Source organism: Suncus etruscus, chromosome 6 (genome assembly GCF_024139225.1).
Source record: "Suncus etruscus isolate mSunEtr1 chromosome 6, mSunEtr1.pri.cur, whole genome shotgun sequence".
In the NCBI taxonomy this organism is placed as follows: Eukaryota; Metazoa; Chordata; class Mammalia; order Eulipotyphla; family Soricidae; genus Suncus; species Suncus etruscus.
In genome coordinates this window covers 104,467,969-104,484,309 of record NC_064853.1, presented here as the reverse complement: position 1 = coordinate 104,484,309, position 16,341 = coordinate 104,467,969, and positions in this window count along the sequence as shown.

Below are 16,341 nucleotides of genomic sequence, written 5' to 3'. Positions count from 1 at the left end.
AATCTAAAGCAAGAGTTTTGAGAAATTAAGGAAAACACAGATCAGATATTAAGTCTCTAGAAATACCATGGGGGGGTTAATTGGGCTAAAAAATTAGTAGTGCATGGGCCCGGGGAGATAGCACAGCGGCGTTTGCCTTGCAAGCAGCTGATCCAGGACCAAAGGTGGTTGGTTCGAATCCCAGTGTCCCATATGGTCCCCCGTGCCTGCCAGGAGCTATTTCTGAGCAGACAGCCAGGAGTAACCCCTAAGCACCACCGGGTGTGACCCAAAAACCAAAAAAAAAAAAAAAAATTAGTAGTGCAAAAACAACAACAACGAACTAGTGGTGCTTGGTGGACTGCTCTCAGCTTTTTTCTTGAATGGGTTGTTCCTGGGACCAGCAGACCTGAGCCTCCTGCCTGTATATCATGTGCTCAGTCCTCCGAACCATTTTCTTTTCATCTTTTTGTTTGTTTGTTTGTTTGTTTTGTTTTGTTTTGTTTTTGGGCCACACCTGGTTACGCTCAGGAGTTACTCCTGGTCTGCGCTCAGAAATCGCTCCTGGCTTGGGGAACCATATGGGACATAGGGGACTGAACTGTGGTCAGTCCTAGCTTAGTGCCTGCAACGCCCTACTGCTCATGCCACTGCTCCAGCCCCCTTTGAGCCCTTTTCTACCTAACAAATGGCTGTAGGATTTGACTAATTTTTTTTTTTTTCTTTTTAGGTCACACCCAGTAATGCTCAGGGGTTACTTCTGGCTATGCCCTCAGAAATCACTCCTGGCTTGGGAAGACTGATTTTCTATTTTTGTTGTTGTTGTTTTTTTTGTTTGTTTTTTGAGTCACACCCTACTCCGGGCTTTACTCTCAGAAATTGCTTCTGGCAGGCTTGAGGAACCATATGGGACACTGGAATTTGAATCACCGTCCTTCTGCATGCAAGGCAAATGCCCTACCTCCATGCTATCTCTTTGGCCCCTTGTTGGTTTTCGATCGTTTGTTTGTTTTGGGGCTACACCCGGTGATGATCAGGGGTTACTCCTGGCTATGCGCTCAGAAATTGCTCACTATTAGGTATAGGCCCCACAAAGAAACAAACCCAAAAGCTATGAGTGGTCTTTCGTATATACAGTATTAACGCTAAAATTCATGGCACTAATGTAGAGAATAGTGCGTCGAACAGGGTCAAAATTGTAGAGGTGAGAAAGATAGCTTCATCAGCTTGAGTGCATGCTTCACTTGCAGGATGCTTGATTAGGACCTGACATGGCATATGGTTCCTTAAGCACTGCCTGCCAAAAATAACCTGAACAACTGGCTGGGAGCAGCCCCTGAACACTTAAGGGTGTGGCTCATATACAACAATAAGAGGACCTGGGGTGATGATAGTATAGCAGGTAGGTACTGCCTTGCATGCAGTCAACCCAGGTTCAATCCCCAGTATCTCTTACGGTTCCTGTGCACATAGGGAGCGATCCCTATGCACAGATCCAAGATTATCCTCTGAGCACTGCTGAATGTGGCCCTAAAAACAGACAAAAACAAAAACTACAACAACACAAAACAAAACCAAGCAAAGAAAAAAATTTAAAAAGAGATTTGAGTGACATGACTTGAATACCAACAAGATGAAACATGGAGATAACTATGAAAATTCTAGCACTGAAAAACCAAAAAAAAAAAAAATCGTATTAAGAGGTAAGGTGTCTGCCTTGCAAGTGCTAACCAAGGAAAGGACCACGGTTTGATCCCCTAGCGTCCCATATGGTCCCCACAAGCCAGGGGCGATTTCTGAGCACGTAGCCAGGAATAACCCCTGAGCGTCAAAAGGGTGTGGCCCGAAAAACCAAAAAAAAAAAAAAAAAAGGGCCCGGAGAGATAGCACAGCAGCATTTGCCTTGCAAGCAGCTAATCCAGGACCAAAGGTGGTTGGTTCGAATCCCGGTGTCCCATGTGGTCCCCCGAGCCTGCCAGGAGCTATTTCTGAGCAGACAGCCAGGAGTAACCCCTGAGCATTGCTGGATGTGGCTCAAAAACCAAAAAGAAAAAAAAAAAAGAAAATTCTAGCACTGTTAGAAACAACTGCAGGGGCCGGTGAGGTGGTGCTAGAGGTAAGGTGTCTGCCTTGCAAGCGCTAGTCAAGGAAGGACCGCAGTTCGATCCCCAGGCAGTCCCATATGGTCCCCCCAAGCCAGGGGCAATTTCTGAGCGCTTAGCCAGGAGTAACCCCTGAGCATCAAACGGGTGTGGCCCAAAAACAAACAAACAAAAAAAAAAAAACAAAAAAGAAAAGAAAAGAAACAACTGCAGGAGGGGCACAGTAGGGAAGAAAATTCACTTAGTGGCAATAAACGTGCAACAGACAGAGGGGGCTTAATTGCTAGCAGATTCAGTAAGAACAGACTGAAGAGCAGCTGCCAAAGAAGCTAATGTAATTCTGTGCTGTGGGAATTGAGGTTTAATGTCTTAGTCAGTGGAGGGAATGCCTCATCACATGCTGCTCTGGCCAGATTCTGTTTAAGCGCTGTTCTCTTATCTTTTTTTTTTTTTTCACTGTTCTCTTCTAGAAGAGAAAAATGCATTTATATGTTTATTTATTATGGAGCCCCAGCTAGAACTGCAATGAAGACACACAACATTGGGGATCAAATTCAAGGCCACTTGAAGTTTCTTTTTTGTTTCGGGGCCACACTTGGATGTGCTCAGGGCTCACTCCTGCCTCTGCAACTCAGGAATCAATCCTAGCAGTGCTCAGGGACCATATGGGATGCTGAGGATCAAACTAGGGTTCTCCATATGCAAAGTCAATGCCTTACCCACTGTTCTTCAGCCCCCATCCACTTTAGTGTTCTGAGTTACCCTCCAGAAATGTTTTTTTGTTTGATTTTTAGTTTTGAAATCACACTAGGTAGTATTCGGGAGCCGTTACTTCTCTGCTGGGGGTGGGCAGTGCTCAGGGGCTCAAACCTGACCTACCTGCCAATGAACCTGTGCTCAGCCCAATGTTGATCTGATAGTATCAGGTTATTAAACCATTTAGGCATCCCTTTGGGGTGCCTGAGCCATGCCGTGTGGGCATCAGCCACAGGGGGAAAAGCCTGTTTACCCGGGAGGCTCAGGAAAGATCTTCCCACTTCTGCTTTCTGTGGAAAAAGCCCCCACTCTGCAGGGTGTGGCAAGAGCTGACCTGAGGAAGAAGCTTTGCTCAATAGGAAATGAGCTGCTGAGGAAAGAGGAAGCTCTGCAGCCTTCAGCTAGATGGTCACCAGAAGAAAAGAATGTGTAAAGAGAGAAAATAATACTGGAAACTTGGAAAGCAGCCAGATAGCCACTCACCCAGCCAATGTGCTGTAATACCCTTGGGGAAAGATGTAGTGCCTTGGGAGAAGGTCCCAGTTTGGGGGCTAAGTGAGTTGCCAAATCATGAGTAAATTTAAATTTCATAATTTATAAAAGATATGAGAACATTTAATGTTGTAGGTCTGTTTTGAAGGTCAAAGGATTGAACCCAGGGCCTCACATATAGGAGGCATGTACCCAACTTTCAGTAGAAATCACTGAAGAATAATCACAGTGCAACAAAGAGATAAACAATTGTCTGTGAAAAGAGGTTGAGATGGGTTAGAAGTCATAGCACCAATGGTAGGATGTTTGCCTTACATATGGCTGACATGGGTTTGAACCCTGGTACCCTGAGCACAGCCAGGAATGATCCCTCAGTGCAGAACCAGGAGTATGCCCTGAGTAATCACACATATGGTCCAAAAAACAAAGGGTGGGGGAGAGGATTTTGATGAAAGTAGTAAAGAGGAAACTTAAGTGAATATTTCAATTTTTTAAGTTTAATTTCTGGAGAGTTTCAGAATTTTTTGATTTTGGAGCCATACCCTGCAGTGCTCAGGAGTCATTCCTGAGATGCTGGGGGGGACTATGTATTGTGGGGACCTGACCCAGGGCTCCCACATACAGTACTATGCTGCGCAAGCCCTTTGAACCATCTCTCTGGTTGTAGAGTTATAGCTTTCAACACAAAAGTAGAAGAACTATAATAAGTTCAAGCTAATGCTTACCAAGTGCCAGACCTGTGCTAAGTGGTTTGGGCCTATTAACTTATTTAATAAAATCCCTATGGAGATAGAAATTATTAATGTCCTTAGTTTTACGGATGAAGAAACGGGCGGGGGGGGGGGGCACAGGAGTTAAACACTTTGCCCAAGGACAGCCAGGTAATGGCCAGAGAGACAGCACAGTGGATAGGGCATTTGCCTTGCAGGTGGCCAACCTTGTGCACTGCCAGGAGTAATTCCTGAGTACAGAGCCAGAGTAAGCTCTAAGCTTTGCCTGGTGTGGCTCCAAGACTAAAAGAAACGAACAAAAAACAAAGCCAAGGACAGCCAGGTAATTAAAGGGGGCGCTGAGATTTGAACCAAGGTCATCAGATCCCAGAATTTGCACTCTAAATCCTCTCAGTATTATGTCTTTCAATTACCACATTGATCCATTGGATGTTAACTATTGGATATTACTTGTAAATGTAAGATGATCTCAATTGAAAAACAAACTGTGCATAGAAAAAAAGAAAAAAAAAAAGAACTCATGTCTCTAAAGCTGCCCTTGAAAGCACCAACTCAAAAATTTACTTTGGCTCCAACTTATATAGGACAATTTCAACAGAACCTAAAATTTAGTTTATATTTATTTATTTTTATTTGGGGGCCATCAGTTAAAGATTTTTTTTTCTTTTTCTTTTTGGTTTTTGGGCCACACCCATCGATGCTCAGGGGTTACTCCTGGCTGTCTGCTCAGAAATAGCTCCTGGCAGGCACGGGGGACCATATGGAACACCGGGATTCGAACCAACCACCTCTGGTCCTGGATCGGCTGCTTGCAAGGCAAACACCACTGTGCTATCTCTCCGGGCCCCAGTTAAAGATTTTAAAATAACCCCCAGCTGGATTTTAAAAAATGTTTTCCATGGCTTCACTTGATCCTAGTCGTAGCTCCTAAAAACTTTTTTTTTGGGGGGGCCACACCCGTTTGACGCTCAGGGGTTACTCCTGGCTATACGCTCAGAAATAGCTCCTGGCTTGGGGGGACCATATGGGACGCCGGGGGGGGGGGGGGATCGAACCGCGGTCAGTCCTACCTCTAGCGCCACCTTCCCGGTTCCAGCTCCTAAAAACTTAAGCTGGGGTTTAGCTGTGGAGCACACACCCTGCATGCCTGAAAGTCTGGGTTCCAGCCCTGGCACACACCAAAAGTCATGTTAATAGAAAGACTCAAAAACATGGATTTGCTCCACAAATTCATGCAAGCTGAAGAAGAAAAATTGGAAATGAAAGCAAGTTACTCTTGGACAATTGGATGAGTCCTGGAAATTCCAATGGCGTGTGTGGACTACAAATAGTAATTGAAGGGGGAAATCATAGAAGAGGCAAGGGAATTCGCAATGAAAAAGCTGGAAAGCATTACAAGGAAGGCGTGTCCGGATTTTTGTTTTATGGTTTCCCGTTTTTTCTCCGTGGGATGGGACACAACCTACTTCTAAGGAAGGCCACCAGGGGGCAGGCGTGAACCAACGTCAGGCATCTGGAACCGCTGCATTCTCTTGATAAATGTTCAGAACCCAGGGGCCCACAGGACTGCTTACCCTTTACTTTGTATATCTATTCCTTTACCTGGCCCTCATCTGACCTTACCCTGGTCCCAAACCCAGCTCTATCTCCCTCTCCTGGCCTAGCAATTTGTTATAAGGTCCCTGACTTCACTAAAAAAGGCTTGAAGTAGGGTCAGAGCAATAGCATAGTGGTAGGGTGTTTGCCTTGCACAAGGCCAATCCCGGACAATCCTGGTTCTATTTCCGGTTTGATTCTCGGCACCCCATATGGTCCCCCAAGCCTGCCAGGAGTGATTTCTTCTGACCCCTAGTCAGACGTGTTATCCATTGCGCCACTGGCCCTGCACTACAGGAGTGATTTCTGAGCGCAGAGCCAGGAGTAACCCCTGAGAGCCGCTGGGTGTGACCCAAAAACAAAACAAGTAATTAGAACAGAAATTAATTAAAAGTAATTAGAACAGAAGGATCTGGGAGATGGAAATGATAAGAAGTGACTACTATTACACAGTTAAACAGCTTTGTGTCTCCAGAATGAAGCAGTACCTGGCACACTTTAGGGGATTGGTAAATACTTCTGAATCCATAAAAGTCTTGTTTTTGGTGTCCATCCCCTCATTAAAGAACACGGAAGGGTATGAAGCAGGGAGTGAGATACTGCCGTGCATTCAGTCTTAAAGTACCAGTCCCTTCTACCCTGAGCAAGTGTATGAATGCTCTTTCAGGTTAACAGACCTAGAAGACCTAAAAATCAGAGGGAAGTCACTGGAGAGGACGACAGGCTAGACTAGAGCATGTGGGGCTGGGTGGTGATGCTGCTATTTTTTTTGAACTCCTGATGACTGAAACCAAGAAAGCCGTGGGCAGTTCTCTAGCACAGCCATCCAACGCTCTTGGTAATTTCTAATCTTCTTCTTGAACTACAGTATTTGCCTGCCTCAGCGGGGGGATGGTTGGTGGCAAAGGGAAATTCCAGCTCCTTTCAGAGAGGCTTTATGGGACCACAAAGATAATACGGGAGTAAAGCACTGCATGAGGGAGATCCTAGTACTGCATATGGTTCCCCCAAGCACCTCCAGGAATGACCCGCAGACAGAGCCAGGAGTGGCTCTTTTTTGTTTGTTTATTTGGGGGCTACACCTGATGGCTCAGGGGTTACTCCTGGCTCTGTGCTCAGAAATCCCTCCTGATTGGGGCCGGCGTGGTGGCGCTAGAGGTAAGGTGTCTGCCTTGCTAGCGCTAGCCAGGGACGGACCTCGGTTCGATCCCCCGGCGTCCCATATGGTCCCCCAAGCCAGGAGCGATTTCTGAGCACATAACCAGGAGTAACCTCTGAGTGTCACCGGGTGTGGCCCAAAAACCAAAAAAAAAAAAAAAATCCCTCCTGACAAGCTCAGGGATCATATGAGATGCTGGGGATCAAACCCTGGTTGGCTGCATACAAGACCCTACCTGCTGTGCTATAGCTTCGGCTCCAGAAGTGGCTCTTGAGCACTGCCATGCATGAGCCAAAAGCAAATAAATGGGGGTGGTTACCTGGTCAGCATCCCTTGGGTGGCCCTTTTTTTGTTTGTTTGTTTGTTTTTTGTTTTTTGGGCCACACCCGGCAGTGCTCAAGGGTTACTCCTGGCTATCTGCTCAGAAATAGCTCCTGGCAGGCACGGGGGACCATATGGGACACCGGGATTCGAACCAACCACCTTTGGTCCTGGATCGGCTGCTTGCAAGGCAAACACCGCTGTGCTATCTCTCCAGGCCCCCTTGGGTGGCCCTTGATAGAAGTAGTCCAAAATCCATGCACTAGACAGAAAATGTCAATATCTCCAAAAGCAAACAAAGAAGTCCATCTACATCTGCCTTTTCACACATCTGGAAGTCCCAAGTCGATAATAGACTGCTGGGAGTAAGTTGCAGAAAGTAAGGCTGGGTCTTTGGGCCATCAGCAAGCTAGTCTAGTAGGTCTAATTCAAGTCGCTCCATTGCTATCCCCACAGATAGAGAGTGAGGCATCTGATCACCCTACCTCCATTAAAAACAAAATTTTTTTTTAATAAAGATTTGTAATTGCTTTTATTTATTTATTTTTTGGGGGGCACACCCGGCGGTGCTCAAGGGTTACTTCTGGCTGTCTGCTCAGAAATAGCTCCTGGCAGGCACGGGGGACCATATGGGACACCGGGATTCGAACCAACCACCTTTGGTCCTGGATCGGCTGCTTGCAAGGCAAACACCGCTGTGCTATATCTCCGGGTCCAATTGCTTTTATTTTGTTTTGTTTATTTGGGTCACATCCGGCAGCGCTCAGGGGTTACTCCTGGCTCTACACTCAGAAGTTGCTCCTGGCAGGCATGGGGGACCAATTGGGATGCCGGGATTCGAACCACCATTCTTCTTCTGCATGCAAGGCAAATGCCCTACCTCCATGCTCTCTCTCTGTCCCAGTAATTGCTTTCTACTTCATCCACATAGTCCACCAGAAAACTCCTTAGGATTGATCAAGGGAGGACAGAAGTTACCTAGGGAGGATCCTAGTTTATAGGGGAGGAAGGACATGTCCAGGATGAAATACCTGGCTTGAGGTTACCTCAAGGAATTAGCAGCAATTAGGAAGAGGAATCATCAGCCTGATTCCTAGACCTCCTGTTTCTCTAGTGCTCTCCTCCTGGACTCACAGTAGATGTTTTTCCACACCTATATCTGGGTCTAACTTTACTTATTTAGTTTTGGATTTTTGGTTTTTGGGTCACACCCGGCAGTGCTCAGGGGTTCCTCCTGGCTCTATACTCAGAAATCCCTCCTGAAAAAAAAATAGGAAATCCCTTCTGACAGGTTCAGGGACCATATGAGATGCCAGGATTAGAATCACCAGCCTTCTGCAGGCAAGGCAAACACCCTACCTTCATGCTATCTCTCCGGCCCCTCTGGGCCTAACTTTCTACATATCAGAGCTCAGGAACTGATGGTGAAAAAACTTTGCCAGCATTGGTTCAAAAACATAACCTGTATATAGACAAGGTTAGCATGGGACTGAGATAAAGAAAATATCTCAAAAACAATAATAATTTTATGACATAATAATAATAATAATAATCTGATAAATATTTTAGTCATTCATGGCCCAAAACAGGACATATCAATCAGCAGCCCTCCCTTATTTGATAAAAGTTCCTCAAAAGGGGTCACATGTACTGCCTCATTATAGGTGATCATCACTGTCATCCACCACCAACTCGGAAGAAGGATCTAGAATCTAATACTGAAACCCAGTAATAGGAGAACCTAGAAGATTTGACTGCAATTCAAACACCAACTGCCCTCTGACAGGAAGCAATCTCCCAAGCACCGGAGTTCAGGCACTTCTTAAATCTTAGCTCCATGGCCATGCAGACAGGAAGGAAGTTCCCCCAAAAGATTCAGTGATTAAATCTACAAAATAAAACACAAACATTAACAGTGAAGCCCAACATTTTGCAACAGCATAGAGATTTAGCATTTATGGGGTAAAGAAACCAACTCTGGACAAATAAGATCCCTCCAAAGATGTCAAGTTTGGTCATAAACTCACCAAAACAGGCCTCCAAGAAAAGCAACTAAAAAGGAAGGGATGTGGGGCCGGGAAGGTGGTGCTAGAGGTAAGGTGTCTGCCTTGCAAGCGGTAGCATAGGACGGACCGAGGTTCCCCCGACGTCCCATACGGTCCCCCCAAGCCAGGGGCGATTTCTGAGCACATAGCCAGGAGTAACTCCTGAGCGTCAAACGGGTGTGGCCCCAAAAAGAAACAAAAAAAAAAAGGAAGGGATGTGGGTGAGTGGATCCAAAATTACCAGGGGGAAATGATGACATCAATCAGGAAGGGACAAGATGAGCCATTCAGTGATGCTCAATAGCCCCCAGCTGCTCTGAGAAGTTGTTATTGCTGTTGTTGCAATGAGGCCCATAGAGGATCGCCCACACTTGGTTGCAGTGTCCTAGAGATTGATTGCATACTGGGGATGACAAATAGCGGGGATCCAACATCTCTGCTCTTTCTTTTCTCTGAAGTCTGAGGAACACATTGTACCTATTTACAAGATCTTAAATGCCAGTGAGGGGAAGGAGAGAGTACCCAAGTGAATAGCTATCAAAAGGAAAGACACAATGATTAAAAAATTCACCATTGGGGGCCAGATCAATAGCACAGCAGGTAGGGCTGTGTTAGGTCAACCCTTTGCCTACCTGGTCAACCCGAGTTCTATCATCAGCATCCAATATGATGCTGCCAGGAGTGATTTCTGAGCACAGAGACAAGAGTAACCCCTGAGCGTCACCTGCTGTGGCCCAAAACAACAACAACAACAACAACAACAACATTTTTTTTTTATTTTTGGGCCACACCTGGTGGCACTCAGGGTTACTCCTGATTCTGTGCTCAGAAATCATTCTTGGCAGGCTCAGGGGACCATATGGGATGCCAGGGTTGAACCCAGCTCCATCCTGGGTCAGTTGCATGCAAGGCTGTGCTATCACTTCAGCTCCACAAGTTTTTTTCTCAATTCACCAGCGAACTGAATTTTTTCTCAATTCACCAGTGAACTGAAACAGCTAAAAAGGCATAAACAGGACTGGGGATGTGGCTCAAGAGGAAGGTGCAGATCTGACTTGGAAAAGTCCCAACACTGCTTGGGCCCCCAACACTGCCTGAAATAATCATGTTGGTCTTTAGTTGTTTTTTTTTTTTTTTCCTTCGTTTGTTTTTGGGCCACACCCAGCTATGCTCAAAGGTTAGTCCTGGCTTTGCACTTAGGAATCACTCCTGGTCATACTTGGGGGTGGGGGGGGTGCACCATATGGAATGCTGGGAACTGAACCTGGATCAGCTGCATGCAAGGCAATCACCCTATTGGTCATATTCAGCCCAAGTTTCTTTTTTGTTTGTTTTGTTTTTGTTTTTTGGCCACACCAAGCAGCAGAACTGGGAGTAACTTCTGAGTGTAGGACCAGGAGTAACTCCTGACAAGTTTGGGGGACCATATGGGATGCCAGGTATTGAACCCTCGTCGGCTGCTTGCAAGGCAAATATCCTACTAGCTGTGCTATCTCTCCGGCCCCTATGTTCTCCTTTTTAAATTGATTGTTATGATCAGAGTAGTCTGTTAACTATTTTCTTTCAGAGAAAGGAGGTATTGAGATGTGAGATTCAGGCAATAAAATAGAAAGATAATATTGTTTAAAGAAAGACAAACGGGCTGGAGAGATAGCACAGTGGTAGGGCGTTTGCCTTGCACACAGTCGATCCACGAGGGAGAATCCTGACATTCCGTGCCTGTCAGTGGTGATTTCTGAGCGCAGAGCCAGGAGTAACCCCCTAAGCACCGAGTGTAACAGAAGGAAGGAAGGAAGGAAGGAAGGAAGGAAGGAAGGAAGAAGGAAGGAAGGAAGGAAGGAAGGAAGGAAGGAAGGAAGGAAGGAAGGAGAAACAAATGAAAGAAAAAAAGAAAAAGAAATTAGTAATTCTATTTTTTTTTTAGTTTTTGTTTGTGTTTTTGGGCACCGCTCAGGGGTTACTCCTGGCTCTACACTCAGAAATCGCTCCTGGCAGGCTCAGGGAACCATATGGGATGCTGGGATTCGAACCACCGTCCTTCTGCATGCAAGGCAAACACCTTGCGCCCATGCTATCTCTCCGGCCCCTGAAATTAGTAATTCTAAATAGTAGTTTTAGAACTAGAGCGATAGCACAACGATATGGCATTTGCCTTGCATGTGTCTGATCAGGGATGGACCCGGGTTCAGTTCCCGGCTTCCCATATAGTCCCCTGAGCCTGCCAGGAGCAATTTCTGAGCACAGAGCCAGAAGAAATGCCTGAGTGCCAAGGGGTGTGACCCCAAAACTAACAAACAAACAAAAAAAGAAAGACAAACATAGGATGACCTCACTTATCTGTGTTATATAAAATAATTGTATTTGGGGGCCGGGAAGGTGGCGCTAGAGGTAAGGTGTCTGCCTTGCGAGCGCTAGCATAGGACGGACCTCGGTTCAATCCCCCAGCGTCCCATATGGTCCCCCTAAGCCAGGGGCGATTTCTGAGTGCATAGCCAGGAGTAACCCCTGAGTGTCAAACGGGGTGGCCCAAAAAACCAAAATAAATAAATAAAATAATTGTATTTGGAAATGTAATGTAGTAAAAGGGAGTGCCTAGATCACCGTTAAACCTTGAGCTTAGGAAGGAAAAAGATAGAGAAGGAAAGAAATCAAGGTGGAAAAGAGAAAAAAAAAAACAAGAAAGTTATGGGGTAACAGGGGTTGGGGCTTTGGTTATAGTGATAATGTGGGACAGTACTATAGCTCTACATTCAAAGCAGACTCAACACTGGAAACATAAGATCTAAGCTGCAACCTCTGAACTTTAATGTGCCTGCCAAGGAGGCAGGCAGTGGGTAGGGAAGTTGGTTGGGGGTGGGTGGTATGGGATGAGTATAGATGCACTGATGATGCGAATTAACAGTGGTCATTCTGTTCAAAATGACAGTGGTCATTTTGAAATATTATATGTCTAAAACTCAACTATCAATAACTTCGAAAATCATGGTTCTTTTTTTTTTTGTTTGTTTGTTCGTTTTGTGGCTACACCTGGTGGTGTAGCTCTGCACTCAGAAATTATTCTTGGTAGGTTCAGGAGACCTTATGGAATGCCAGGGACCAAACCCAGGCCATTCATGTGCAAGGCAAATGCCCTACTCTCTGTGCCATGGCTCTGGCCCCCAAACCATGGTTCTTTAATTAAATACAAAATAAAATTTTTTAAACTGTTTTGGCTGTGTGCAAGCAAATGCCCTCCCACAATACTCTTGCTTGACCTCAGGTGGGCCCTGTTTTCAGGGAACAGGAAGAGGGATCCAGCAGCACTGTACCAGTTATTTGCATGCCTGGGTTAAATTGTCCTTTTATGTGGAAATATACTTTTTGCCGCCTGCTGACAGCCGGCATGTGCTTTTGCTTCTCTGTCTGCAGGAACAGAAAGTTGGTTTCCTCCCAGAGACTGGCATTTAGCTGGAGGAACTTCCCATGTTTTCTTTCTTTGCCCCTTTTTTTTCTGTATTTCTAACTTGCAGTTTGCCGAGTTTGCAGCATTGGTAAGACAACAGGAAGCACTAAGCTTCCTCTGCAGTGCTTTCTGCTGAAGGGCTGTGCTTACCACACTGATAACAGTAGCCGGAAAAGAAAACGACAAACCCACACTCCAGAAAACAGGACCCCAGGGGCAGGAGCTATAGCACAGCTGTAGGGCGTTTGCCTTGAATATGGCTGACCTGGGATGGTCCTCGGAGCCTGTAACTCCTGAGCACCACGGGGTATGACCCAAAAAACCAAAAAGAAAAAAAAAGAAAATAGGACCCTCCTCCGCACTGTGGCTCACCCCATCACTTCCCCCTCCAAGCAAAGTGGGGTTTCCCTGTTCAAGACAGTGGTATTCAGGCCAACTGTGTTCATTTACTCAACAGGCACTCACTCATTCATTCATTCTCTATTTTCCCATCCCCTCCATTCATTGTTGATGGCACACGCCTAAATGTGGTCAAACTGGAGAGTCACACCTTTGGTTTTTTTTTGTTTGTTTGTTTGTTTGTTTTTGGGCCACATTAGGCAGTGCTCAGGGATTACTCCTGGCTCTGCGTTAAGAAGTAGCTCTTGGGGCCGGGCGGTGGCGCTCGAGGTAAGGTGCCTGCCTTACCTGCGCTAGCCTAGGAGACAGACCGCGGTTCGATCCCCCGGCGTCCCATATGGTCCCCCAAGCCAGGAGCGACTTCTGAGCGCATAGCCAGGAGTAACCCCTGAGCGTCACCGGGTGTGGCCCAAAAACCAAAAAAAAAAAAAAAAAAAAAAAAAAGAAGTAGCTCTTGGCAGGCTCAGGGGACCAGAGGGCATGCAGGGGATTGAACCTGAGTCCGTCCTGGGTCTGTCCCATGCTTTGGCTGTAGAATTCCCATACAATGCTCCAGTGTTTACTGGGGTTTGAGATACATATTACTCTTTGTCTTCTTTTTCCATTTTCTTGGCCACACCCAGCAATTCTCAGGGATTACTTCTGATTCTTTGCTCAGGAATTACTCCTCCTGTTGCTTGGGGGACCATATGGAACGTCAGAATAAATTTGGGGGAGCTGCATGCAAGTTAAGTGCCCTGCCCTTTGTACTTTGTCTTCAGTCTCCTGGGTGTACTTTGTTTATTTCTTCCCTTATTTATTTTTTTCTTCCCTTATTTTTTTTTTTTTTTACCTGGGTGTCACACTAGCAGTGCTCAGGGGTCACTTTAGCTCTGTGCATGGGAGATTTCCTGTAATTCTGGAGAGACCACGTGGTACTAGGGATCAAACACAGGCCACACACATGCATGCTTGGAGCCCATAATCCATCTCTATAGCCCCAGGGTACACGCTTTTGTTGTGGTCCTTGCATACTTGCTTCTAAGGTCAAGCCCATTTTATCTCATAAACTTAATTATGTCAGATGCCTTCCCCAAATCTCCATTTAGACAGCATTGTGGTGCCTTTTTTTTTTTTTTAATTTCTGGGAATAGTAGCAAATATTATTTTCAAATTGTGATTGGCTAATTGTAACTACTGCTAAGATCTTGAGAGCAAAGCAAGAAACTTTTCTGTCTCAGCAACATGTGAATGACTGATGTGAAAACTTGCTTTGGGTTTGCCATTGGACCTGGACTCGGTACTGGGCTCAATATTATTCTGCAGGTATATAAAAATGATTCATTGTGGGGCCGGAGATATAGCATGGAGGTAGGGCGTTTGCCTAACATGCAGAAGGACGGTGGTTCGAATCACGGCATCCCATGTGGTCCCCCGAGCCTGCTAGGAGTGATTTCTGAACATAGAGTCAGGAGGAGCCCCTGAGCATTGCTGGGTGTGACCCAAAAATAAAAAACTAAAAAAAAAAAGATTCATTGTGTGGCCTTTGATAAGCTGAATACCCTTGAAATAAGCAAAGAAAAGGATTAACTATCCACTACAAACTTGATGTGTCAGGGATGTGTTTTATTTTTGTTTGGTTTGGTTTTGGGGTCACACCTGGCAGTACTAGGGACCACTTCTGGCTCTGCACTCAGAAATCAGTCCTTGCAGGTTCAGGGGACCATATGGGATGTTGGATTTGAACCACCGTCCATCGTGGGATGGCTGTGTGCAAGGCAAACGCACTACTTCCAAGACTAACGCCTTACCTCTCTGGCCCCAGTTTTGTTTTGTTTTCTTTCTTTCTTTTTTCTTTTTCTTTTCTTTTTTTTTTTTTTTTTTGGTTTTTGGTTTTTGGTTTTTGGGCCACGACCGCAGCACTCAGGGGTTACTCCTGGCTGTCTGCTCAGAAATAGCTCCTGGCAGGCATGGGGACCATATGGTACACCGGGATTTGAACCAACCACCTTTGGTCCTGGATCAGCTGCTTACAAGGCAAATGCCGCTGTGCTGTCTCTCCGGGCCCTTGTTTTCTTTCTTTTGGGGCCACTGATGGTGATCAGGATTTACTCCTGATGCTGCAGTCAGAGATCATTCTTGGTAGTGCTTAGGGGATCATATGGAATGCTGAGGATCAAACCCAGGTCAGTCACATCCAAGTATACCTTACCCACCGTTTTATCTCCCTGGCCTGGACCAAGTGTTATATATGTGACTGGAATATATTTGATATTAAGAGCTCTGGAGATGACAGGAGTGTAGGACTGAGGAATACCTAAAGACAAAGACAGCCACAACACTGTTGTCTTTGTACAATGACAACACAATGAAAACAAAAACTGTGTTTGTTTTAGGAGTAAGACACAAGCAAAACTTGGAAGCAGTCACAAAGGAATGACTTAAAGTCACTAAGATAATTTTAAAAATTATCTTTCTGGGAGCCAGAGAGATAGTACAGCAGGTATGGTGATTGCCTTGTATGCAACTGATCCCTATTCAATCCCTGGTACAACATATGATTGCTTAAGCCTTGCCAGGAGTTATCCCTGAGCATAAGGTCAGAAGTAAGACCTAAGCAATGTTGGATGTTACCCTAAATCCAAAATAAAATAAACCCTCTCCCTGTTTTTCCCCTACTGCTATTGTATTGATTGATACTTGATGGTGGTGCTTCCAAAAAGTATAGAAAATCACCTCTAGGAGCCAGAGTTATAGCACAATGAGGAGGAAATTTGCCTTGGACGTGGCTGACCTGGGTTTGATCCCCAGCATCCCATATGGCCCCCTGAGCATGCCAGGAATGATTTCTGAATGCAGAGCGAGGAGTAAACTCTTAGAGCTGTCAGGTGTGACTCAAAAATAACGACAACAAAAATCTCCACTTAACATTAATAATGGATGACATGACCTAGAAAAGTGCTTGTAGGTGTTGCCACAAATTGAAATGGGTCTCTGAGAACTTCTCCATTGGCCATTTTGCAAGGCAAGTCTCTGAAAAGAGATACATGGCAGGAGAAGTTCTCTGCTTTACTTCTCTGAGCACCTCTCTGACACTACCTTCATTAACATAATTTTTTTTTTTTTTTGGTTTTTTGGGCCACACCCGGTAACGCTCAGGGGTTACTCCTGGCTATGCGCTCAGAAGTCGCTCCTGGCTTGGGGGACCATATGGGACGCCGGGGGATCGAACCGCGGTCCGTCCAAGGCTAGCGCAGGCAAGGCAGGCACCTTACCTCTTTGCGCCACCGCCCGGCCCCAACATAATTTTTAGACACTAAAAATGTGTTTCTGGAGGGGC